The sequence below is a fragment of the Diadema antillarum genome, unplaced genomic scaffold (assembly GCF_040938485.1).
Source record: "Diadema antillarum isolate AM-2024a unplaced genomic scaffold, OU_Dant_1.0 seq00001126_RagTag, whole genome shotgun sequence".
Taxonomy (NCBI): domain Eukaryota; kingdom Metazoa; phylum Echinodermata; class Echinoidea; order Diadematoida; family Diadematidae; genus Diadema; species Diadema antillarum.
In genome coordinates this window covers 21,172-48,252 of record NW_027271940.1, presented here as the reverse complement: position 1 = coordinate 48,252, position 27,081 = coordinate 21,172, and the positions used below count along the sequence as shown (strand labels likewise).

The 27,081-nt window shown below is 38.7% G+C and overlaps 1 protein-coding gene across 1 annotated transcript in view; it reads left to right on the top strand.

Annotated features, from left to right (window-relative positions):
- Nucleotides 1-25,032, top strand: part of LOC139743996 (uncharacterized) — a 38,595-nt gene extending 13,563 nt beyond the window's left edge. Inside the window, exon 3 of the mRNA XM_071654464.1 lies at nucleotides 24,746-25,032. The gene's annotated coding sequence lies outside the window, so the exon portion shown is untranslated. The remainder of the gene's footprint in view (nucleotides 1-24,745) is intronic.
- The last annotated feature ends 2,049 nt before the right edge of the window (nucleotides 25,033-27,081 follow it).

Here is a 27,081-nt window from a genome sequence, read left to right as displayed (position 1 = left end):
GGTGATTGGAACAATCCTCCCCCAGCATTCCCACAGATCAGTTACTAGCCATCCCCTTTAAACCTAATTATAGTACATACTGTACATGTACATGGGAGGAATGAGACAGATGCTCTGCACAATTTATCAATTTACGGCTGGTTATGAATGAATTCTTCTGATTTCATGAACATTATGGTGAGAATAAAGTCTATTAACACCTTCTAGCAGTAATTCTGAGTACAATGTGCTCCCTGAAAAAAGAAAAAAGTTTAGAAATTTAATGTCGGTTTCACCGTGCACATATAGGTGAATACTGTATGTTTAGTCACATTTAGTTTGTATGTTGCAGGTGGCATATGACTGTTGATTAAAATGTTTGAGCTTCAGTACATATTGACATGAAAATTCCAGCATCTAAGTAATGCATCCCTGAAAGATTTCACTTTACCCAGGAATTACCAACTATATTTAGTACAGCCCATTTCGAAACCACTTACCTGGTATGTTATTTTGGGTTTTATATTTCCCGTGTCTGGATGACTTGCAAAGATTGCAACATTAATTGGGGAAACATAAACAGATGGGATTCAAATGTACTGGTGCACAGACTATGAGTCGACAAAACATGTAGCCACTGCACCTGATTTAAACCAAATCAGAGCCTTTTCTTTGCCACAAGCCTGCAGACAAAAGAAAATATTAATTCTCCATTTCCTTTAATCTCCTACGAGGGGGCCCACGATCAATCGATAGCCAACCGCGATTTAATGAAATTCCCCCTCCCCATTACGAGCCTTAGCAGTGTGATCAACACCGCCACTCACCGTGCATGGAATGGCGGGTCCTTGCCCAGCATACTAATTAGGGACCGAGTACTGTTTGATGCGTGTGCTAGAAATGCAAGACAATGTGCCCATACTAGTGTGACAGTGAATGTACGGGAGGCCAGGTATTACATAAGGCATGGGCTGTTGTGTATATTGTGCGCCATATGTCTTTTAAATCCATGGCAACAGGAGATTGTGCGGTAAGGATGGGGATAATTATAGATTTCTGATCCTATTTTGATATGTGTTGTCCTTGGTTAAACTTTACTGGTTAGAATCCAGCATATATGATTTTGATAGGAACCATGAAAGAAAGTCTTATAAAAAATGCATAGTTTAAAGGAGTACATAGGAGAATGAAGTGTGTCATACAATGCAATATAAACAAACATTGCACGTTTATAGTTCATGGTTTTGTGAACAATAAAACCCCATCGAAACAAGTGATGATACAATGTAAGTGTTTGTAGTGCATGCTGGTCTCAACATGTGAAAGCATCACAGAAATCACTCAACTTTCTTGGTTTCAAGATGTGTTCTCAATCCATCAGACATATATTTCTGACATAAGTTGCAGTGACTACAAATCAAAGAAGATAAAACATCTGGTTAGGAAAATATGTGTGTTTATTGTTACATTCTTTACAATGAATCATATGGATTTATTTATATACAGACCGTATTGATATCAGATATATTCATGAACCCATCACAAATTACACACTGGATATCCAGTGATTGTAGCTCACATTTCAAATCTTACATAATTGTCCTTTTTTTTTTTTGATGAAACATACCAAAATGATGATAGTGGAAGGAATGAAATTATTAAACCCACCCCATCAAATGCCAATGGAGGTGTTGCTCCAGTTTTTATCGATACTCTGTGTTTGTTAGGGTTTTCATGTGTGCCTTATTTGATGGATCCTGTCCAGATTCTAAGATTTATAGAATCTCATTATACATTATTGCTAGATACATTGAAAAAATCACTAGATATCAAATCATGTCATCGAGGCACAAAATGTCCCATCCAACCATGATTTTTCACCTGTAGAGTCAAAGCTTATAAAATGCACAGCCTTCAAAAATTACCCCTCCAACCATGATGCAGTGTATAGGCCATGATTCTGTTTGTTGGAAAGTCATGACGAATATTCATTAGATTCATTTGTGAAGCATACATGTAGCTTATAAATCCAATTTGTACCCTGCATCAGTAGTGCACTCATTGCACTGTTGATTTTCTGTTTTTGTTGTTTGTGTGTATGGAAAGTCCCAGATTCATAGCAAACAGTTTTGGCCTGTGGTGAATTTTGGCTTTTTTAAACATTCTTCTTGTTTAGGCAGTCATGCCCCCTTTTTTGTTCATATTTGACCCCTTCCCTCTTTAACCTGCAGATCTTTGGTATTTAGTTCTAACAGTACCTACACAGCAAAAATTACATTTAATCAACAATTTCCCGATTTATGGGACTTTGTTTGATTTAGCCTCTTGAGTTAAGGAGAGCAAATATTTCATTTCGTTTACTCATGTGATCACATGACCCAGCCTGGTACAGTCATAGTGGAGAGAATTATTTGCCAAGGTAATCGAAACATTTGTAATGTTCATTGTTATCTTTCAAAAGTAACCTGTACTTTGCCTGGGAATGGAAGGCCTCTGTGTGACATCATGATAGAGGTGGAAGAAAAAATGCCACCAAACTGTGTGGTGTGTTGAGTTTAATTAGTGATTTCTAGTCTCACATCTCAGTTACATTATGACTTAAAACAATGGGGGAAACTGCTCACTTGGGCAGACATGCTCCCACTCTATCAAGCTGTCAAGGTAGAAACTACAGGCTTATGATTTTTACGTGATATGTGCTTGTTTTGTACAGTATTTGTAAGTACAAAGGATACAAAGTGACACAAGGTAAATTATATTTGCTAAATGTACAAATGTGGGCACATAAAAGTAAAGCATTCTTATTTTAATGGCAGCTTTTTCATTTTGTGTGGAATGCTCTCCAAAGTCAAATCATACCCACATAGAGGTTTAAAATGTTATTCTGTGAGTCATTGAATAAATGCCGATGTGGGTCCTGTTGACTGCTTTCATGAGAAATACACTCATTATTTGCAGCAAGAACCAAATTCATTTTGCACGGGCATCTTTCCACAATGATAGTTGCTATGTAGAGAGCAACTCATTTCATGCAAGTACGGTACTTTTGATGAAAACTTAGCATGACAGTAAAATGGATATAGATGCATCAGTTGACAGTTCAAGTGAAAAGTAGTTCGTCAGTTGAAGATGTCTGCCGTTGTTATCTATTGGAGGAAGGAAAGAGGTTGGTCACCCTAAGCCAGTTTTATTTGCTCATAGTGAGTGACTCCTCGGTAAAGACAGTTCCCTTCTTGCCCCCTTACTCCAACACTCTGCCAGTCTATTTATTTTGATGTGCACCCCTCCCTCTTTCTTCCGCCTCCCTCCTCAAACATTTGTTTGTATATTTGACTCAGTGTGTCACAGTCCGTCATGTGCAGTAGGAGTAATGTGCCATCAGATTGTGTGTATAAAGAAAATCTGTAACACTTGCAGTTGGACTGTAGGGTGCATCAGTCACTGATGCAGCTACTTAAAGGACAAGTTCACCTTCATAAACATAAGGATTGAGAAAATGCAACAATATTAGTAGAACACATCAGTGAAAGTTTGAGGAAAATTGGACAATCGATGCAGAAGTTATGAATTTTTAAAATTTTTGTGTTGGAACCGCTGGATGAGGAGACTACTACAGCTTGTGAGTCATATGCGTACAACAGTATAAAGAAAATGTAAAAGAAAATTCAACATATTTTCACTTTTTTTGCATAATAAAAGAGCACTTGACTTGCCTCTTTCTAAAGGCAGGGGGAATAATATTACCCATAACATTTGTCGGTAACGAGTCAGGGGAATGTGTACTTTTTTCAAAAGATGGAATTTTGTGAAATTCTCTTTATATTTTCCTTATATTGTTGTACGCATGTGACATCTAAGTTATTCATACACTGCAGTAGTCTTCTCATCCAGCGGGTACTGCACAAAAACTTCAAACATAACTTTTGAACGGATTGTCTGATTTTCCTCAAACTTTCAATGATGTGTTCTACTAATATTGCTACATTCTCTCAATCCTTATGTTTATAAAGGTGAACTTGTCCTTTAAATGACTCCCTGTACCAAAAAAGTGCGTCCACGTAAGTAGTGACTGCAACATGCCTTTTAGACTGTATCACTCATGGGGTGGCTGATAAATGGCTTGTCTACTCAAATAATGAACATGTTTACTCATGATTACTGCAGACATGGCATGCATTGTGTTCTCCGAGGGTTGGAGCCCCACTCGATTCTATTGTTAGTCTGTGGTCTGCGTGGCTATAGATGTACAAAGAACCATCTTCCAAGGCTTTCATATGGGAAGGTAATGAAGGATCTGCCCATTGTCCCAGCACCTTGAGGGGAAAAAAGAGAGAGAGGGAAAAAAAACTGCTGAAAGAAGCAAAGTTGAAAAGTTTATCTGTTTATCTATAATGTCATAAGGTCTTGGTAAAGTACCATTGTGAATTTTGGTGTACAATTGTAGGCCTACATATCGGCATGCAAGATTCTTGAATCATGGAATGTTCCATTCCTGCATGTTTAAGGCCTGAGAGTTTACAAATTTTCAGGGCAGTAAGAATACTGTTTTTGTGTAGTATATGTTCATAGTCTACACATGTCCTTCTGCCTACCTTCCATTTATCCACTGTGCTACATCTTAGTAGTTCTTTCACTTCCTTTTTCTTAGCAGCATCAAGTAATGAGGAATTCCCCATAGAAAGTCCTACACAAAAAAAAAGAAGACATGTTGAGATTTAACTAGTCAATTCTTTTTTCTCTTTTAGTTGACATCTTGTATGAAGGTATGTACTCCATTCTATTAAAGAATTTACGTACTTGTACTCCAGAGAAGCACATATTTGTTGCAGTAACAGTTCAACTTTTTTTTAAAAAAATGAAAAAACTATAAAGGACTTGCAGGAGTATGCACATGGCAAACATGTGTGTGAGAGAGTATTCATAAATCACCCCCAAACTGAACTGAAGAGTTTGTTGTTGTTGTTGTGTTGGTGGGAACTTTCATGCAACGTTGACACATGTGTACCAATGTGTACCTCTGGCTGGCCAAAGAGCTCGCATGCCATTCGTCCACCCACCCCTACATTCATTTCTATTCTGGGCAGATGCCCGCCATATATGATGTTGATGTGCAGTGGGCTGATTAGTGGTAATTACAGGCCATTAGTGAGGTAACCAACAAGACTGCTAATTGGATAGGAGAGCTGATACACTCAAGCTGCATACAATATGGATGGTGGGGGCTCATGGGAGGGCATTTCACATTTCTCTGGTCTGGTAGAAGATGAATTATGCGAGGCATTTTATAGGGCAAAGCTTTTCCCTGCACAGCATGGAGTTCGGCAGAATACTGTGAGGCACATCTGATTTACATGCAGGTGTGTGTGTGTGTGTGTGGTTGGTTTTTTTTTTTTTTTGTTATATTTTTTTTTTGCATTACATGTCAAATGTATTGAAGAACATGAAAAAAAGAAAAATCCATCATATTCTTGAGTCATAATATGACATAGTGCTTGCACAAGTTATATCAAAAAGTTAAACAGTTTGTGCTAAAGAAAATGTAAGCATCATTGCAATATAGGAAATTTAGGTGCTGCTTGTAATGGAATGACAAAAGTGATCATGTGAAAATAATTATTTAACTAAATTATGATGAATTTGTGTTATCCACAAAGAATATCTTATATTGGTTACCATGGGCAACTGAAGTAGATAATAGCAATGGTACATATTTTTACCTCCACCATGGGAGGAGGTTATGTTTTTGTTACCGTTTGTTCGTTTGTTTGTTTGTTCGTCCCTGTGCAAAATAACTCGAAAAGTAGTTAACGGATTGGGATGAAACTTGCAGGAAAGGTTGAGAATGACACAAGTAACGATCGATTAACCTTTGGTAGTGATCCGAGAATTTTGGAGAATTTATGAAGGATTTTATATATTTTGGCAGGTAGGGTCAATGAACTTGGGAGTTCAGGCTGCGCGTATTTGAGGTTTGCATGCGCGCACTAAAGCGCGTGCTCTACAGTAGTTTCTGCTAGGGCGAGGCGCGCCCTGCAGCTGAGGGTTTATGACGTAACTATATTGGGAAATCGGGCGACTTTCAGCACACAATGCTATAAGTACGTATGGGTGGAAATCACTGATATCTCTATGGAAGAACAAGATCAGTGGTGGAAATGAGCTGTATGCTTGGCGGAGGTCTGTGCTCTCAGAGTACTTCTCTAGTGTTTATAATGTTTTCTTTGTTTACAAAAACTGAGGACTTGTATCATTACATCAATAATTCAGCAAGCATACAATACTGTTCTTATAACAAGACTAAGCCTCAGCCATTAGAGGTTCTACATGTCGCCTCCCAAGTTTGTAATGTTATCGTCTGTTAAGTTTTTTAATTTTGTGTGTGTGTGTGATATTGAGTAGTAGTGGCGCATGTATAATCCAATATGGCTCCAGGAGTCAATTTTGAGTGGTTGGAAGGAGAGGAGTTTGAACGAGTCCTCTGTGGATTTAATCATCGCTAATAGCACTCTAGTTTGTTAATCACGTCTCATCTTCCACTGTGTCTTCCAATACTTTGCTCCGTGCTTTACGAAGCTGAAAGGGAAATAGCTCATTAGACATATGAATATAAGATGTCATTCAGTTAATGAGGATGCAGATATTGTTACGTGGTACCCAGTGAAGCATAGTCACAATTAGATTCTTATTATCCTTACAACGTCAACTATAGATCTGTGTTCGGAATAAGAATCTCTAGTACACTGTGACCATAATTAGGTGGATGCCTCAGTAAAATTATGGTATATTGGATCTCTAGGCCTATAAATGCTGCCTAGCAAAGAAAACAAGCTGTGCGTGTAGTTATTCACTCTGTTTGACATTTCAATTTTTCAGCACTAATACATGTATATGTCTATTTGTTGAAGTGAATATGAGTGATAACTTCCATCATTTGTGTTTATAATGAGAAACTACAGCGGGTTTCGACATTAGTGGCGGCCCGGGGCTACTAGAAATTGATGTTCGGCCACCAAATTTTCAAAAAGGTTATCATTTGGTGGCCCAATCAGGCAGCTGAAGTTAAAAATGAACTGTTATATTTTCCTCTATTATGGGCTACTAAATTTCTTTTTTGGGGCCACCAAAAATTTCAGATTTAAAGATATTAGTGGCCTGAACAGGCCACCAGGGAAAAAAGTTAATGCTGACCCTCAAATTCATTTTACAATTTTCATGCACGTATTTGAAATGAATGAATATGGAATCATGGAGGTATAATGAACCCCTGTGCATTTTTACAGCAGCAAACACATATCCATGAGGAGTGTGTGTGGCTAGCTATGGCTGCTGATTTCACGTATTTATATAAACATCCATGACACACTCACAAAGTCATTGATATGTGCCAGACACAAGTTTCTTCCCCCTTTTTTAGCTCAAAAACTTGGTGTCCTGCCAAAAAGATTGTGCGAAGCGTCTTGCGTGATATGCTTGGATTAGCATTCATTTAAAAACTAAATAATGCAGCCGCCATGGCAGCTTACAGTCTTTGAAATGGTGTGTGCCTCAGATTTGCACAGACACATCATTCAATGCCACTTTGCATTGAATGCATGTTACAACTGTCTAACCATTCATCTTTTTTAATATGTATGTCTGTTGTGGTTGGAATTTCATTCTCTTTTTGTTTTGTTTTTGTCATGGTTGTCCCAACACTAGTGCTCTAGTATTGACACTGTAGGCCTATATCATTGTGCAGTTCACTTTAGTGTACTAATTGACCTTTGACATTGGATCTTAGGCCATGCTAGGAGTTTGTAGATTGTGGCTTATGGCACCCACAATAGCTCGTATTCAGTGTCACTGTCAATCAAGATGCAAACCTCATGCTGAGCTCTTCCACTTGACCCAGGAGGAGAGAGCATTTGCAGCTTTAAAAAGGGACACTCCTCTGGTTGCCATAGCAACTGCACAGTGCAGTCTGATACCCCCTACTTGTCCCCACATGTGGCCAGGTAAGGCAATCCCAGCATCCAGGCATCCAGTAAGGACTTCCTGTCACTATTTTCATCTCAGGTTTCTGAAAGAGAAAGAGTGGACATAGTGAAAAGTAGGCCACTGTGGGGTTCAGGGATCACTCGCCACATGTGTTGGCATAATTTCCTCGGTACATTCCATGTATCCCAATCTGCAAAAAGTGGGCAAAAAATAGGCCCTGACTGTTCCCTTGTCTGATTTGAAGAGAATTGGCAGAATTGAAGCTGGATGGCGCAAATCAATGGAGGTCTCTATATGTGTGTGTGTGTATATATTATGAGCAGGTGCAGAAGGGCAGACAACTCAGTACAAAGTCCCTGTTAGTTCCTAAGGATGTTCAGGACCTAGTACTACCACAAACTGATAGCACCACCAGAGGTATCGCCAAAGATGTACAAAGTTTTTATCCTGTGAACATTTCTTGGACAAGCGTATGTAATGAAGACTTTTGCAAACAGACACGTGGGTTGTGATACAAAGGATTAGAGATTTGGGTCTTGTTTGTGAAATGTCAAGGAGACGACAAAGTCAAACAACTGAAGGCATAATGCCTTGTGGTAATGGACACAGATTTCATCTAGTTTCTAAATCATAGACTTTGTTTAGTCAGACCAAAATCTGAGCTTAATGTACAAAATGTATACTATACTGTAAAAGTGGATATTTTTGCGCAAGTAATTTTTTGCGCTCGGTCAGGTAAGACGAGTTTCGCATGTTTTTAATTCTGCGGAATCAAGACACGAAGTACTGGAACATATAACATATAGCGAGCAAAAATATTCGCGTTCTTCTATTTTCACGCTGGTTGCGCGAAATGCGCGAAAATTTCCACTTTTACAGTAATTACGTAAATGCTGGATACAAATGCTTTCATCACCAAAACATGGGGGTTCTATGGCATTTAGATATAGATTATTTGTATTGAAGCTTCCAGTAGTAGCAACTACAATGAAAGCAAAGAAAAATTCTGGTAGGCTAATTGGCTTTTTGCAGTAGTTGTGAAGATTATAGGTTTTCTTTCTTTCATGTCTTTGATTTGATGACTACAACTTTATGTCATATATGGCTTACAAGAAACCCCCCTTCTTTTTAGGCATTATCAGATTCATTCTACCTTCAGATATGTTCAAGATCTTGCTGTGGTTGGAGTAATGCATTTTAACTGAAAGGTATAGAAATACAATAACCCCTGTCTGGAACTGAGACTACGGGAATGTTTACCTGAGAGCTGCAAATTCAAAGGCAATTATTTACCCTATCAAGCCCCTGTTTCTGCTGTCCATTCTTGAAAACAGAATATATTTTTTAGGATAAAGAGTCAAGGGGCTGTCTTCAGTTAATTATGTAGGAATCTCAATTACATACCAGAACCTTAAACAAGGGAACAGTGGCATTTATTAAGTGTACTATGTGTAGAAAAACAAGTGATGGTTGTCGTGTTGTTGTCATGGAAATACAAGGATCAGCAACTTTGTTGCTTAGATATTTCAGAGGTGTCAAAAGGAGTAATTATTGGTAACATGGCCTTTCGAGTGGCATATGGATATAACATTTATTCACATTCAACAAGGATTTTTTTCCCCTCTGTTTTGGGGATTATCAGGTGATAGTCCTTTGAGTATGTGCATGAACAGAAATTTGTGTAATAAAGACATTTGTTATTGGTTTGCTGTGAATATTTAGCATTCCAATTGGCAGGCTGTATGAAATGTATTTCAGTCTGTCACTTTCACTTTCGATTGTGGGGGGGGGGGGGGGGAGGTAAGAGGTAAGTTAGGGAAGAGAAAGTTACCACACCCTTAGATGGGATTGTGAATCTTACTTCTTTAACCCTTGGTCTACTCTGAGATTCCACTGCTGCCATCTAGTATATTTGTCAGCAGAGGCCACTGGTAACGAGAGAGTTAATGTGTGCATTGTGCATTCACAGGACCGACCCATTTGACGCCAGTCAAGCTTGAGATTCACACCCTCTTTGTGCATGAGTGTCATCCAAGGAGTTGAGGGCATAGAGGCGGATGAGTCATTGCTTCTTCTTATAGCACCATGTTAGACTCCTCCCATATGGAGGTAGAAGATAAAAGTGGTCTATTCCCTCTCTCTCTTCTATCTTCTTTCCTTCTCTTTTCTCTTATCTTTCACTCTCTTCTTTTCATCTCATTTCATCTCGTTCCTTCTCATCTCTTCCCTTGTCATCTTTTCTTGCTTTTAGATCTCCGTTTTCGTTCTTCCATAACCAATGCGTGTAGAAAGCAATGTCTTGATATCATAGGATTTCAGTATGTTTGGTCTCATGCAGTTGATGCTGTAGCTGCACTTCTCTGGTTTCGGTCAATTTTAGCTGGCAGGCAGGTGAACTAAACAACTAAAAATTGTCCATCATGTGAAGAATAAGCTTCAACGTATCTTTGTTGAAAATGCAATTTTGAAAATTACATTGCTACTCATGGCAAGGCGAATTTTTAATCTGTGTGTTCAAAATCAGGAATGTTTCTCATGGTTGCTATTTTTTTTTTCAAATTCTTGAAATGTACTGCCAGATTTTTTTATTGGTTTTTGCTAATTGATAATTTGTTTCAATTTATCATTCCGAGAAGGAAAGTTCATATTGTCACTATTTCCCAGTAAATGTAGCACTAATTAAGTCTTGCAAAGTACAATAACACACCAACATGTTGACAGAGGTAACAGGTTGATTTCATTTACATCAGATAATTGCCAGTACCTTCAAGAGGCGTGAGCATGTTGAGTTAAGGTAGGAGAGAGATACAGCCACCAACACCACTCTGATTTGCTTTCACACTTTGAATAAGAAGACACCAATGACAGTTGCACTTGTCAAGGTTTACCTGGTGTATCACTGACCTATAATCACTAGATATGCCTCATTAAGCCACTGAATGTCGATTCTCCATCAGCTGAGGCATGTCCACTGATTAACTTGTCCGTCCATGGCATAGATATAGGCAGCAGCTAGAGTGCGTGTGACCTTTAAGGTGGGCTGACAACCCCAACCCCCCCCACCCATCACCATCACTACCCATGGATACAAGCAATTTTCAGGAGCCCCGTCATAATCTTGTATCCTTCTCAATTCCCCCTTTCTGGATGCTCTGTCATCTTCAATCGAGGATGGAGCTATTTTGAGCTCAGAAATGCCACAGCCATGTGTGGATCTGTGTAAAACAAACCAGTTGAGTTCATTTATTTTCCCCTCTGTCCTGAGTCAGCCTGTTTACCTGCTTCAATGTTAGAGATGTGAACATGCCGGCTGCTTTTTGTGGAAGAACTTGAAATAATTTATATTATATTATAGTGTTGCATCACAAATGCAATTTTTATGCCTTTATTTGTTATAGATGGATTTCTGATTAAGTACTTCACTTAACAATGTTTCAAAGCATTCACATACTCTCTCTTGTGGTGTGATTAGGCCATTTGTAGAGAAGAATTACACCCCCTAAAGTTTTTAAGAGAAAAAAAAAAGAATGCAGGAAAAAACCAGTAAGTCAATGAAATCTTGAACCAACAGTTGCCATTCTGTAGTTGTTATGGCAGTTTTCGGTCATTCTGTTTTATCAGAATTTGCTGTTGCAAGCAACCAGGGCTTGATATTAAAGGTAAAACTTCACCCAGAAACCTCTCTCTCCATGTCGTAAGAACTCAATAGCTGTATGGAAAGTGGGTTTCAGAGCAGTTGGATTGAAAAAGAGGAAACAAATTAGCTAATGGCCTACAAGTGAGTGCTATGGCGCCCTCGTCTGTATCAGTGTTGTGTTAAGATGAAAATTGATAGTACTTGCCTGAGTGCACTTTCAGTGGTGATAAAACACAGAGATATTGTCAGTTGCCATTAATTATTGATGGGACATATACTATGGGCATGGCTATTGGCCCCACAAATGATAACCAGCAGTGTAGCGATGCAGCACTTGCCTAGTTTGTGTGACTTTAATATCTCTTCAGAACTGTAGTGACAGTAAAGTATAAATGTGTTTGTTTGTGTGTTTGTGTGTGTTCCCATGAATTCTTAGAATTTGGAATGGTTGGAAAATTTATATGACTTATTCTGCATTTGTGAGACATTGACACTGTACTGCCACTCGTAAAACCCTTGCTAATTAAAGGGATTGTATAGTTTTGGTTGAGCCTTAACTTCACGTTTTTATCATTTTTTGGTGAGATAGTGAGAAACCTCTTAAGAAATATGAAAGAGCATGTAATTCCAAGAGGGATTCAATGTTTATTTGATGAAAATTGGTTTTGAAATGGCCGAGATATCCAAAACAGAGCGATCCTAATAAAGTGTGGGACCCACATTTTATTACGATCGTTTTGTTTTACTTTGTTTTGGGATGTTTCAGCTATTCCAAACCCGATTTTTATCAATAAACTTCGAATTCCTCTTAAAATGGTATGCTCTGTACTATTTCATAAGTGTTGTCTTGGTATCTCGCAAAAAGGTTAAAGCCCAACTTTCATCTCCACCAATACTGTACCATCCCTTTAAAATCTGTTTGGCTTCCTTTTCTTTCTTACCGGTTATAAGATTGGTGTATGTTTTAATAATATCTATACATGTACATTTAATGTATGTATGGGGGGGGGGGGGGGGGTCATTTGTAGTTCATGGCGCACATGTCTTTTGCCCTTATGATACATAGTTTTGTCCAGAACTGTCAGTGACAGCCTCCATATGTAATGCAATATTCAATGCTGATGTTGTACATTTTATAATCGATATACTGTATACTGATTTAGATTATCCTGGGTTTTTTTTTATTTCTTGAGACAGAAAGAAATGCAAGATGCATGCATGGAACCAAACTGCAGATATACAGCTGTAGAGGAGAATGGTCATTTACAACCACTGAAAAAGTTAGTCATATTGCTGATTATGAAGACAATTATTATAGCATCATCCATTGTACTATGATAAACAAGTTTAGACTACTCTTACTAAACTTCAACAGTCCATGATTAATACATTTCTCACATTCAAGCAGCAAGCCTAATAGGCTTTTTTTTAAAGGAAAGTTACTCATTGAATCTGGATTGAAATGTATAGCAATACATACATAGATGATAATTTCAGGAGAGAAACATGGAAAATATTAGCATTACAGCATGGAAATAGTGAAAGTCAAAATGACAAGTATGTTGTTTGTTATATTATGATGAATATTGTGTGTGGAATGTAAGTGAAATCCTTTCTAAATCCCTGCAGCTTATGAAGCATTGCATGGATGAAACATGCCTTATTATGTGAGTCACAAAAATTCCCTGTATACATGTATGATATACAGTCTGGCCAGCAATGTAAATATATCATCAGAATGGAAGAATACCCTACAAGCCGCCGTTTGACAGAAGAGGAATTTATGGAAAGGATTATCATGGTTCAACTGTCAAGATAAATAGGATTGGCGCTATGCCTCTGACAGTGAAGGTTCAAACTACACAGTGCGCCAGAAAAGCAGACAGATCTACACTCAGAATGTTGAATTGACATTTTAAGTACTCATTTGAAGAAAATACTTTTCTGTTTGAAGCATTTCTTTGAGCTACGCCTTGAGTAGAAATACATGTTTATTGACAGTTAACGCAAATTTTCATGAGAGGTCATCCAAGATATATCTCAGTCTGATAGAATGCAGGTGAAACAAGAGACGTGCCACGGTCTCATTCAAAGTGTATACATGTACATCATCTTTTTAATGAATGGTGATTGTAGAGAAACCAGATATAAATGTTGTTCTTTGTAGTGGCTTGCACTTTAATATCATGGATTCTCAATATGGTGGGCAATCAAAAACTTTGACAAGTGCACAATGACAACAGCGACAAAATTGGAAGTATATGTATACTGTGTATACTCTAAAGTGCCAGTAATATACAGATAATATGAATGATAATATGGGAATAACATTGATTGGTGTGATATTTGTTGATCATGTTTATATTGACATTTAAGGTTATCAACATATTTATCCTAAAGGGAAGATTTACCTGAATACTTGGATAGAGTTACTACAGTATATTAGTAGAACACATCAGTGAAGTTTGAGTAGAAGACATGCCTGTGAGAGTTTGAGCAAAAGCACATCCTCTTTATAATTAAAAAAGATATAGGTTAGTTTATAGCTTGTGCTACTTAAGCATTATGCATTTATGTCTTGCCAAAATAGCATTTGAGACAAAACCAAATATTAAAAGGTTTTAGAGCATTTCATATACATTAAGGCACGAGAAGAGAATCGTCCTTCAAAGACAATGCATTTTTTCCCCTCTCATTAATTAGTCCAAGCTCCTCTACTAATCCTCGTCTGCTGCTGCCATTTTGGCAGATTTACTCGCAAATTCAGCCGCAAATGTTGGAGACATGTGAACTCGCAGATAGTGGTATAATGACATTAGGTTTGTGTCTATCTGGGCGGCGCATGACGATGACGCACGGCCCTCTACAGTGGATCTGGGGCCCGATGAATCATCATCGGAAAGTCGGAATGAGATTATTCGAGCAGAAACAATGTGGCGTGAAATCCAAACAGACTGAACAGTAGACTGAAGATGAGGAATTTGTGTCAAAATTCCCTAACTGCATGTCAGCGCTGGGAGTAAACAAGGTGTGTGAATCTAAAGTGGATTGTGTGCAGTGGTTTTTAGGAGATTTACAATTTTAAGAAAGCAATATTAAACCAAGTGGCAGAATCCATTTTCAAGGGAGGGGGGGACGATGTGTCTGTTTTGTATGCATAAAAATCGTACATCATGAGAGCATAAGAAGGGATAGCTGATGAGTATTGATTCAGATCAAACAAATGACATAGAGCTGCAAAAATTCATAGCTGTGGGACATGTTAGAGAAAGGGTATTGAGAGAGACTATGAAATAGATTTTAGAGGGGGGAGGGGGAGAAAACCTGTAAAATACAGATATTGGTTGCCTTGTGTATTCCTCTTTTATGTTTGGAAGTGTATCGTGTGCCAAGTTCTGTCAGAATTGGCTACCAAATATTTGATTCTGCAATATTGCTCGGAGTGCCTTGATTCATCAAAACTTGATTTGGGCTTCAACTATTGGGCATGAAAAGCGGCAATTTGATTATGTGGGGGGGGGGGCAGCCCCAAACATCTTGCAGTCAGAAAATGAAAAATTCATCACCTAGTCGGCAGACTGCGGGAGGCACTGCAGAATCACTGAATTTGGTAGATGAGCAGGAATAATATTTGTCTTGCTTCACAGTGGTCAAGAAAGAGAGGAGAAGAAATGCGATGAGAAATGTAAACATGCCAATAAAGGGAAATGCAAGGAGGCTGTCTCCTCAAGCCTGTAACGATCCATCCATGGAAAATTGTTGAGAAAAGAATATTATATTCTACATCAAAGGCGATATGAAAGCACTGTGCTGTTTTGCTTTTTTCTCCCTTCATGCTTCAGTCATCAGTTCGGCAGTGTTGACTCAAGTATGAAATTTTGATTTGAGGTCAGATAAACTTGACGGGCTTTCTCATGTCGTCTGTCTGAGCAGTGCCCAGATTCGGTTGAGCCTGCCAGATGGCCAAAACAGATGAGTTAGGCAGCGTTCACAAAGAGAGATGAGAAATTGGGATGCTTCTGACCCATTTCCACCGTATAATAAATACTGCCTTTGTATAATTGTAAGTAGCAGATTCTAAATATCCATAGGCTGAAACTATAATCTGCACATTCCTGAAGAAATTCAACGAGGGAAGAAATATAACATATAGATAGAGAAAGAGTATGTGTAAAAGTAAAGTAAATATAGTAAAGTAAACTAAAGTAAAGTACAGTAGTTTGTGATTCTTCCCTCCTTTACTCTGTCCTAAACAAGGACATGTGAGTCATATTGCCCAAATAGCTCAGCCTTGTCAGGATTTGTAGGTACTTTTAAGTAGTATTATTGTCATGTATATCATTGCGCATTGCTTATATCCATGTTTTAAGGAAAAACTTGATGTAAAAATCTGGATTTCTTTGGATGATCTTCCTGCATTGTTTTTGTTGTTTTTTTTTTTACTTTTTTTGGAGTATTCTCAAAGTTGTGTTTGATACGATAGTTACCTGTTCCTGGAAATTTATCAAGCAAATGAGCAACTATAGAATGATACTTGAAAATGGCCATGTACAACAAGAAGGATGATTTTAAGACAGTGATTGTTTTTGCATTGTAATTAATCAGCAAGCCTTCATTTTATCCATCCACACACTTTATAGATGCACCTGTGTAAGTTATACTCGTATTGTATATGACTTTCTGCTAAAGATCTTGTAGCATTGGGAAACATGGGCGGTCCAATTGAATCAACCTTCATTCGCTGCCAACCAGGGTACATTCGAAAACCACAAATATCGCCATGGTATCCCCATGCATCCAGGTCTGCAAAGTTTTTCAGGGTGTTCAGACGCAAAAAAACTCATACCGGTACTCGAACGGTATAGCTATACCAAAACGGTATAGCTATACGATGAATTTATACGTGTGTGAACGCTGACTAACGAAACGATGTATAATGAAACGACGTATAGCGAAATTACAGTCAGAGCACCATTTCGAACTAGAACTCGATAATGAATCAGCATTCCCTCGTGTTTATTGTGCGTCTGAATGTATGGTGACCATAGAATGGTATAACTGGGCGGGGCTTAATGGGAGCAAGCACGAAAGGTGACCTCGTTCCTGTCACTCATGACCATAACAACATGTGCAGTGAGAAACTGCACATCTATACGACGTTTTTCCGGAATGGTCGAAATTAGCATCTGAACGGTCTGTCGGCTATACAATGATTCTTTATACGTTGTTTCTTTATCGAGTTTTGGTATAAACTGGCTTGTGTCTGAGCAGGGGATGTGTGTTCCTATTGCAACCCTATAAATTAGATTCATTGCATAGGCTGGTATTGTAGAGGTAGGTCGTTCAGACCTTTCCTCAGACTTGTGCACAGACTTGTGGAAGAACAGCCTGTGGCTGAAACAAGTGACTGTGTGGAAATAAATGAATGAAATGAAATGGAAACCAGAAACTTCTTTATGATGGAGGGGAAACAACATTATAGATTTCCAGTATATTCATTCATTAAAAAAAAAAATGCAATCGTTCTTATCGGTGCAAAAGGGATGCATATTTTCAAGTAGCATAGGGTTAGATTTTCATTTCTTCTTCAAAAAATGAGGTGTATTATCATATTAAGATTTCATTCACGATGTTGGGAGACATCATTCTTCAACGATGCAAAATTTTGTGATGTTTGCAAAAGGGGGTATACCACCTTCAATGCCACTATTGTGAAGAGATGCAGGAGTAGTCAAAATCCATCATTTATCTCTCCCATCTCTGTATGTTATTTTATCTGTATCTCACACTTCCATTCTTGCTTCATCCATGTGTATTGCTGGTGTGTGAGCCTGCGGTGTTATACGGCTGTTTCCGATACTGTCGATAAAAGGTGCTTATTCTATTCCAGCTGGAACTTCCCACTCTCATCGATCTTAGAGAGGGAACATGGCGGGGTTTGTGACTGTCAGGATGACATGACAGCAGCGCAGCGGACAGCGGCTTGAGCTGTAAGGGGGTGATGCATATATGTCCTACATTGTGAGCTTGTGATCGAATACCATACAACACCCTCCTATCCTGTACGCACACTCACTGGTACACACACACCGACACGCACTTACACACACTCGCACACATTCACGCATACGAATTATGCGCTCCAAGTACATCTCGGAACAGCCAAATTCATATTTGCCATCCACTCCGCCTGATTTGAATGTGACATAGCCTTGGGGAGATGAGATGCTATGTGGTCCTAAGAAGGAGGAGGAGGAATACATATGTGTGATAAAGATGGAGGGAGAAAGAGAGAAGAGAGTGGAGAGAGAGAAGGGGGGGGGGGGCAGAGGAAGGGAGGCGGAAGATGGAGCATTATTACAGATGAGGAGAGTAGCTTGGTATATGGTAGGAAGAAATTTGGTGATCAGAGCAGGGAGTAAGAACTATACACTGAGAGACAACGTGAGCAGCATACATGAAAAGACACACTTGGGGAGTAGTGAGATACCGGTAGTAGTATTTTAGTAGATAATTGTGCCAACTGTGAGAATTGTGATTATAAAGTGAATGCCTAGATAAACTACAGATGTATGAGGATGAAAATGATATGTCTCCAGTAGATACACCACTCTACATATTCAATTCAGCATTAGTAACCAGCAGGGTGTGTTAGCAAAATAAAAATCATCATCCATATACTGATGAAAGAGAAGTGTGGGGAGAAGGGTTTGGGAAAAGTAGAGTGTAGAGATCGTAACATCATCCTACCATTTGTTAACAAAGAAGTAGTGCATGAATAAAAAGATATCAATCAAGCTACCCCTTGGCAACTTTACACAGACCATTTTATTACTTGAAAAAAAAATGTTTAAGAGAAGCTGTGATTTTATTTACTCCAACATTTGCAGATTACTGCACCTGTGTGTGCATGTAATTGCAGATCTCAAGATTTTAGGAGATTTTTGTTGTTTTATTCACTGCTTTCACGAAGTCCTCTCCTTAAATGCTGCATTAACGTGTCCTGAACGATGATTCATCTCCTCTGTCTGCTGTGTAAAGACAGCAGTAGATAGTAGTGAATGAGGGATGAGCCCCGCTACATGTGATTGAGATCTGCCGCAGCTGGATCGCTGGACTCGCTATTAAAGTGAGGGGAAAGAGTGATTGAAGTGAAAAAAGAAAACTGCATTGAAATTCTGGCACAAAGAACATTCCATGGCCGTCGCCGCTGCACTAATGAGCAGGCTTCTTGGAGCTTCCTGCCAAGATGTAGTCTTATTATAATCAGACCATGGTTGACAAAAAAAAGGAGAATTTAAAGGCATTATCTACTATTTGCAGATGAAACAAAACCCCAGCTTTAGTGCTTCAAAATAGTTCTAAAATGTGAGTTAGGGAAAGGAATGACCTATGTAAAAATATTGATTAGTATAATCATTAAGTATTGTTAGATATACATGTACAGAATGTGAACAATAGTTATGATAAAATTGGTTCTGGACTAAGCCATCTACAGGTATGGTTTATTGAGAAAATGTAGTGATATCTCCTTATATTTTGGGCTTCATGGAAAATTGTTTATATGGTAGGATGTTTTGTGATACAACGGACCTACACATATGCGTCAAATGTAATATTCAAACTCGAACATTTTTTAAATCACTGCTCACAATGGTAAACAGTACCTTTAACAGGCAGTCATTCTGCAAAGTTAGTAACCATGGCGTTCCCTCTCAGTGAATGGAGATTTTTCTAAGGTGGCATACAATTAGGATCCCGCTCTCATATAAGCCAGGATGCCGAAAGACTGTCATAGAATCTCCCTGTTAATTTTTTTTTTTTCTGTGGCATGGCCAAGGCTTACAACGAAATGAAAGCACCTAGATTTTGTGATTTCTTTGTGAACAGAAAAAAAAAGTGAGTTAGAAGAGATTTGATCAAATAAAACAGGTTGTAAAGATAGCAGTTTTTGCACTGTGAGTAGAGGGGAAAAAAAGCAGTTTACCTTTCCTTCACTTCTCGGTGAAAAAAACAAAAAACAAAACAAAGACTCTGGAGAAATGCATGCGTGATGCAGCCATCTCAAATTAATTTGCATGTTTTCTTATTCAAAAGTGATATGTTAATTTGTACCATGCAGAAACAATAGATTAAGTGGAAATGAAATATTGTACCTGCAAAGTGGGTTGGGTATGACTGGTTCTGCATGAATTATCACTGCTACAGGGAAACTGAAATAAAACAAAGTAGTGGTTTACCTCAAGTATCAAAATCAGGATGTACAATTTTAACAACCTCCTGAGTAAATAGCCTGGATCATAATATATCGTCTGAGCGTCACTAGCTGCAACCAAACATTGCTGCGTTGACGTCATTAGACCAGAAAGACAGAATCTCGTGCTGCAAGTTGTAGAGATGACGGTGAATCCGAAGGTTGTATGTGACGGATCCTAGCAACCCCCGCATCCCTAATTAGACCAGCTGTACATTGTCAATTATCTAGGTCGCTCGCTCTTTAACCCGTAAGGTCCCTGTGACCACTTTTTGTGTGGTTTTGATGCCGTATCTTCAGAGATTCTAACCCCAAGAATCTCTTAAAAGGGAGATTCTCCCACTTAGACACATAGCAAACTAGAGCCTCTGATCTCGCAGGCATGTGCGCAGAATCACTTGCCTGAAATGCAGGATGGGGGAGATTGGTCCAGGGTCCCTTAACCTGTTGAGGACGAGTCTCGAGTATACTCGGACAAGTGTCTGTGGGAAATGCATGTTGTAGCAAAATCAGCCCGTCCTCAATGGGTTAAGGGTACCACAACTGTAGGTTTATATACTCTAGTCCTATCCTAGCCTTATATTTATTTTTTTAAAAATAATGTAACAGAACTGAAGTTGGATGGGAGAAGGTTAAATTTGAAGTGTGGGAAAATGCCTCTTAAGCAGGAGACACACAGCCAGAGTGGGAAAAATTTAAACTCAAGCGGGAGATTTTGAGAAATTGGCCTCAAAGCTGGACATCTCTCACTGAAAGCAGGCGAACTGTCAAATAAAGTGGAAGGGTCAAATTCTTAAACATCAATGGTGTTCAATTGATCTTCTGTGGATGGTAAACTGGTAGACTTCAAACAACTCTTGGTGAAGGTTGGATGCTATTTGAAAGAGTAGTACATATATATGTTGCAGCTTGCCTCGCTCAGTGTTTGGAAGAAGGAAACTGACTTTTTGCTTCTAAATGTGTTTGTAGTGGATGAATAAGCAGAAAAATGTTGATCATAATTTATTGGGATTTTGATAAAATGGATTAACCCATTGAAGACGAACTAATTTTGCTTTATCAAGCATTTCCAAAGATACCTGTCTTCATAGAGTATACTTGGGACTAGTCTTCAATTGGTTAAAAGGTGCAAATGCTCAAAATTACTGAAATCTGTTTGAGACCACATACTCAATATGCAAATTGAGACACAACATGTGGTGTGTCAGTGATATGGCCTATTTTTTTCCTTTCAGATATGTAGCACTTTTGTTATTTCCTCAGCTTTATTAATACTTGAATTATAAGAATATCTCCTTTATGAGCATTAGGAACAAAAGCGGAAAAATTTGCCTTGACATTTCAGAGTTGGAGTTACGTTGAAGTATTAGCAGCAGATGCTGTGATATAAAAAGAGATGTTTAAGGGAAACCCTCCGTCTTCAGAAAGCAGAGTATGTTAGTGTTTTTATTTTTAGGGGTGTTTTGTTTTTGTTTTTTTAATTGAGTGATTCACAGGGAGGATAGATAAAGATCAAGGTTTGTTCTTCTAATATTAGTCACGGTGTTAAAATACACAAATCACAGCCCACTCACTTGTCGAAGACTTTTCTCTTTTTTACACTACCTTCATAGTTTGATTTTTAATGACTTATCTTAACCCGTTGAGGATGGGCTGATTGTGCTACACCACACATTTCTCATAGACACTTGCCCTAGTATACTCGGGACTCGTCCTCAATGGGTTAAAGATGCGGTAGCGTGTAGAGAGATGGGTGGCTCGATTGAATTGGTCCTCATTCGCTACCCACCAAACTACATTTGAAAGCAACAAATAGGCAGTCCTGAATAGAACTGGAATAGAATTGCGCCATCAGCGAACATGTGTATCGAAGCAAACACTCATCAGTAGTGTTCAACTCCAGACAAGCTTCTTTGACTATGTGTGTATTTACATAGAGATCAATGATATAGGTACCTAGGTATACACAATTTGTTACGGGAATTCCTGAGTATATTTGAGTCGGGCCAACCTTCCCACTCCCATTGTATCCCCATGTCCTTAAATATTTCCTTGTACAACCAGATCAATTTATATATATGTATCAAATATATATATTTGCAAATCAAGTCAGCATGTAATCTTCTGCCAGCTGTGGATGTAACATTTGACTGTCCTCAGTTAACCATCACGCATATTTCGGCTGTTGTAAAGAGGGATGGTTTTCTGTGGGGGGAAATGCTGAGTGACATGCACCTTTAAGCTGCCAATTTCAGAACCCCATTCAGGGCTGTCCAATTTTCCAATAACCGATGTACGAGGACTCCATTATAAATGGCAGCCGCGTTTGGCGTTTCGCGCTGACTGATGCCGCTGTGTATATTTTGAGAGAGCCGGCAATGATAATGATGTTTGCATATGTGAGAGCTACGACATGTGTGCTTCCCACAGTAAAGATGCTGGGATGGGGAGGGTTTCGTGTTACCACTACATTTTTTTGAATGTATCACATACCACATTTTCTTATATTCTGCTGTGTTGTTATTCAAACTGTTGAATTGCTTGAAATGTTGAATGCAGTGGCGTTCCCTATGGGATATCAACTTTTATCTTAACCCGTTGAGGAAGGACTGATTTTGCTACAACACGCATTTCCCATAGACACCTGCCCAAGTATACTCGGGACTCGTCCTCAACGGCTTAAAAGTACACAAGCAATGCTTCCAGAACCACAGCTACATGTATTTTCACAATTTTCAATACTATTCTTAGTCTCCAATGCTTGCAGATATTACTAAAATGAAGTTTGTTCCAGCTGTAATTCTGAAGACAGAAATTGATGGGCGCTGTTCATGGACATTGAAAGTTCCACAGTTCATGAGCCCATTCGCAATCTCTTTCTCTTCGTCCCCACATCCATTTTGTCGGTGTCGGTGTTCTGTGTACTTTTCCTTTCTTTCCTCACTTCCAATGAATTCCCACAATATTTTCAGATCAATTTGTCTGAGCTATCAATTTCTGTTTGTGCTTCCCGTGTGAACATATGAAACACAAAATACCAGTTGCTGCAGGCATGAATTCTTCCCCGTCCACCACTCCTATTTTCCATCGATCTTTTCTCAATTCTCTCTCTCTCTTTTGGACTCCCTTTTCTTGTTGCCAACAATGAGGCCATCCTGTTAATTGGTATAATTCTCTTTTCATCTTTTCTGTTGACGGACGGAGAAAACCACAGCCCTGGCTAATTGAGCATGTGGTGTGACCCCTGTTCATTGAACCCCCCTCCTCACCTTTTGTAAAGGATGTGTTCACACTTAAATCTATCTTATGAAAGTCTCTCTCTCATTTTATTTCACTTGCTATGAATTTGGAAGTAATACACAAATATAAATTGCACATTTAAGTACAAAGTGGGGAATTAAAAGGAAAAAAAAAATAAACATTTCAGGGAGTAGACAAAAAAATTAGTCTCATCGAAGCCTATAATTCCCAAGCAGTGTTTTTTAAATCTTTGAACTCAAGGTAGTGTTGTTGTTTGTTTTTTTTTTTGTCATTGAATCATTATATCACAAAAATCATATAACTAGTAGAGACAGATATGGATTTATTTTCACTTTGAGATATCATATTGAGCTTGTCATATGAAATCTGCATCAGAGATATACGAGTGATTTCTTTAATGTGGTGTGTTATGAATGGACTGTGCTCCATTATTGAATGCATGCAAGGAGAGAAATGATCCTACATGATTTCTCTTGTCAGAGTAAAAGTCTTTACGGATACTAAAAAAACAAAATGGCTGTCAGTACATATTTGTGGAGAAAGTCAGTCGTGGTGTCAAATTAATGTAGGTGCAGGTACAGCTGTACTTCAGTTGGCACTTTATCTCAGTCATGGTTGAAGTCTGTTTGTCGTGCTGCGTACCCAATGTTGAGACCAATGCATCCCTGACACTTTGTTGTCATGGCAACTACTTTCAGTGTCCTCACACTTATTACATTGACATAAGTATGACTGATTAAAAAAACAAGCAAATATAACATGAAGGCTGCTCAAAATATGATTTACTCTTAGAAAAAAGTCACCCAAATTCTTGCTGGCGATTGGATTGTATATTTATTCATATTGACCAAAATGACCCCAAGTGACCTGACAGAGGGTAATGACCTATCTTGGCCAGCAAACCCTTACAGGAGGTCCTCTTGGCAACTTGTCTCCCCCCCCCCCCCCCCAAACTATCCCATGAGAGCTGTAACACCGACAATCAGTAGTTCAGATGCTTTCCAGAGAGGAAAGGCTTTTCTCTCTCTCATGCCGACCTATCAAAATAGACCTATTTATTCTTTGGATAATTATTTGATTGCCCATGGTGATGGGAACAAATTGCTCACTATCATAGAATGAACTGTACGTTCTCATTCTTATCGTATTCCGATTCCAATTTGTACACCTTTCTTTGCAGCCCATTTGCTCCCGTTCCTGTTGTCCATTAGTGGATGACCTTGTTATAAATACACATAATGTAGGCTAAGGTTTTATAGAGCAGATTTCCTATTCATTTTTTCTTTCATCTCATTTCGTTTGGTCCATATCCCCCTTTATTCTTCAAGAAATTGTGCAGTAAGTGCTGCCTATAGATGCCTAATCCACAAACCACTTTTTTTTTTCATTTTCTCTTTTTTTGGAGGGGGGGGGGGGGATGGAGTACTGTGGTATAGGTTTTTTGTGTGTATGCCCCATATTGTACCCTACTTCTTACTGCCTAAGTAGGGCATGATATCTCATTAATATAATCTGTATTTTGTCATCATGTTTTTTGCATATTAAAGTAGCAATGCAGAGTCTTTGAATTGATATTTATTATCAGCCAGCCTCATCTGAATAAATTGTCTCTATTCTCTCCTCTGTTTTAACTGCAGGACGGCTCCATGGTGTTCCAGCCGCAGCACTTGCACGGACCTACTGCAGGCCATTCTTCCTTTAGTCCCACACACCTGCTTCAGTGTGACCTACCAGCATAGAATTCTCACCGGGGGAATGAGCTTCACACTGTCAACATACCAAGCTGCCAAATGCGGCCTCGCCTCGCCGGTCTACGAACTTCTGTGTTTTTTTTCTCACGGACCAGATGCCAGAATACCGAGAGACAAAATGTCAGCAGCTCGGAAGCCTGTCACAGCAAACACCCACCTGACGAGAAATTCTTCCCAGGCGTCTGTACAATTTTTTCTCCCTCCTCCACGCTTTCAACGCAAACTTCATGGTGATTCAGCGGAGGCAGGAGGAGAGTCGCACGGTCACTTCATGTGGATGGAAAAAACAGCTCCTGATAACCTGGAGTGGTTCTGCCATTTGCTTTTAGATGTACGGTGCCAACTTTAGGCAAAGATAGTAACGTCTGTTGTTGGACAAGACATGATGTGGGACATATCCTTCAGTTTGGATTACACTATATGAAATAATTATGATCATACACTAATCCAAATCATTACCAGTGTATAGTGTGAAAGCTGCATAACATACAGAACACATAAATTGTATGATATCATGGTGAAGAAATGCATATTTTCTCATTTAAAGATAAAAGAATTCGTAGTCTGGTAGTTTTCACTATCTTTTGCTTCATCTCATGTGGTATGCAATTCAATGAAGTGTATGCATTTTGCATGTAACAACAGCAAAAGCACAGAGAGCGTCTTTCGTGCAAACTGCACACAAAAAATGTTGCTAGAAATGCAAGTCTAACAATCAGAAAGAAAGGAAGGGGTAATTTGCTCATGATGGCATCTGGGTTTGTTTTGTTGTTTTTGCTTTTGCCACCACTGTATACAAGTCCCATATTGCATTCAGTTCATTAATATGTTGCACATGTGTGGCATCAGCATTTTCCTGATGCAGCGTTTTTGATTGGCTTTAGGAATTTGCTCCAAAACATGCTTCCTTCGTTATGCCATATCATGTCTTTTGAATTGTATGCAAATGTTTTTTTTCTGTTTTTACGTGTACATGCTTTCGTTCCAGTTTGCCAGACAACAGCTGGTAAAACGACTTGAACGACTTGTCCCGCATCTTTGAGAGGAAGGGGCTTGAAGGCAGGAAGTAATCAGGAAGTTCCGTATTTTCTCCCGCAGCAGGCCTGTAAATGTAATTGAGGTCACGCCCAAAATATTTTGATATCGGGGTAGTGCACCTTTAATAGTCCTGTTTTTCAAAGTGTAGAGTGTCCATTCCATAGCCTGCTCTGTGGAAGATTCTAAAATCCCCATAGACTTATGTAACCCTGCAAGTTCCTCTAGACAGTGGGTTAAAGACATGAATGATTTGCCCAAATGTTCTGAAATATTCTGTAAAAAGAAAAGAGATAAATTATCCTTATTTGTGAATGCTTGTGTTTATATATGAATTCATTCAATATGTATAAGAAGTTGTACATGGGTGCCCATATATATCATATTCTGATGGAAGCTCATGAACATAATATGAGTATGCTTTCTTTCTTTGTTTTTCTTTATGCATCAGTAATTCTTAATACAGCAATGTTTCAGTCCTGCTAGAACACTAAGCAAAATACATTGATAATATATTTAGGCCCCTTTCCCTCAGTCCTGTTGTCGCCAGTCTTTACAGTAAATAGATAGCAAGCAGATTTTATCGAGAAGTTAGCTACTTATTTTTAGAAATCGGTCATTCCTTGACTGACCTAACAAATAAAGTAGAAGAAAACTTTAGTCACACGATGTGGAATCCATATTTTGACAGAGACATGGTGTTCAAATATTCCTTCAGGTAGTTACAAAGTCAAGACCCTCCACCAAAAAAGGAAAAAAGAAAGAAAAAGAACCAAACAAAATCTATTCCTGTAGCACTAAAGTGGATAGTATTCTGTCCACGTTTGATGTGTATGCCCATAAGAAGTCTGTAAGTTGAGCAATGGCTGTTCAAGAGCATTTTCTTACAGGCGGTCTCACTACAAAATGAACGTGCAGAACCTTTCATTTTTCGAGCAAGCAAAGCAAATTCTTTCCACATGTTAGAACCCGCTCAAATAAATCTATGCAGCTTTGATGTAAGGCCACAGTCATGGTCATGGCATCTGAACCTATCTGTAAAGAAAATGTTGGGAAATAAAATATGAAAAGGCAGCATACTGTTTAATTGAGAGCTGTAGTTCAAGTGGATACAGAGGTGTTAACTGCCAAACTAATAAGGTGTTTACAGTGACTCATGACCCAAAGAAGATTAGCTGTAATGAGGT